Source organism: Austrofundulus limnaeus, unplaced genomic scaffold, assembly GCF_001266775.1.
Source record: "Austrofundulus limnaeus strain Quisiro unplaced genomic scaffold, Austrofundulus_limnaeus-1.0 Scaffold496, whole genome shotgun sequence".
NCBI classification, from domain to species: Eukaryota; Metazoa; Chordata; class Actinopteri; order Cyprinodontiformes; family Rivulidae; genus Austrofundulus; species Austrofundulus limnaeus.
Window position 1 is genome coordinate 272,865 of NW_013952898.1, and position 484 is coordinate 273,348.

The window sequence follows — 484 nt, forward strand, 5'->3', positions numbered from 1 at the left end:
TTTTTTTTTTTTTTTTTGGTGTACGCCATTTCCGCCTTTTGGCCGTACGTTCAATTTTAGTATGGTTTCCATGCAATCCTTTATAAATCTGACCCCAGTTGTTTATGAAATGTAAAGGAAAATAGTGACATTTCTTCASTTTACCTTGATGAAGTTAGCATTGATGTAGTCTGTGTCTTTTTTAGAAGAGGTGAGCGTAAGCTTGACTCTAGTGTGGTCAACTAAAAGGAGAAAAACACGGAGTTACATTATGAAGCTTCGATCAAATATGGAGGTTGATTGAGTCAAAAAAGGTTTTCATCATCTTAACAGCTCAAAACTGAGATGAAAAACGCAGTGAAATGTGGAAAAATTACTTTTCTCTGGTTAGTACAGGTTCATGTGTTGACTATTGGTCAACAGACAGGAAGAAGCAGGATYCATGTGCAGGTACAAGTGTGCATGATTGTGCTGCCTCGGTTTAGTTTAAAGTTTAAAAGCAAYG

The 484-nt window shown here is 36.6% G+C and overlaps 1 protein-coding gene across 1 annotated transcript in view; it reads right to left on the reverse strand.

Moving 5' to 3' along the window:
- Window positions 1–221, reverse strand: part of ptpn22 (protein tyrosine phosphatase non-receptor type 22) — a gene marked incomplete at its 5' end in the record, with an annotated part of 27,194 nt that extends 26,973 nt beyond the window's left edge. The window contains 1 exon segment of the mRNA XM_014025749.1: window positions 145–221.
- Window positions 222–484: the final 263 nt, after the last annotated feature.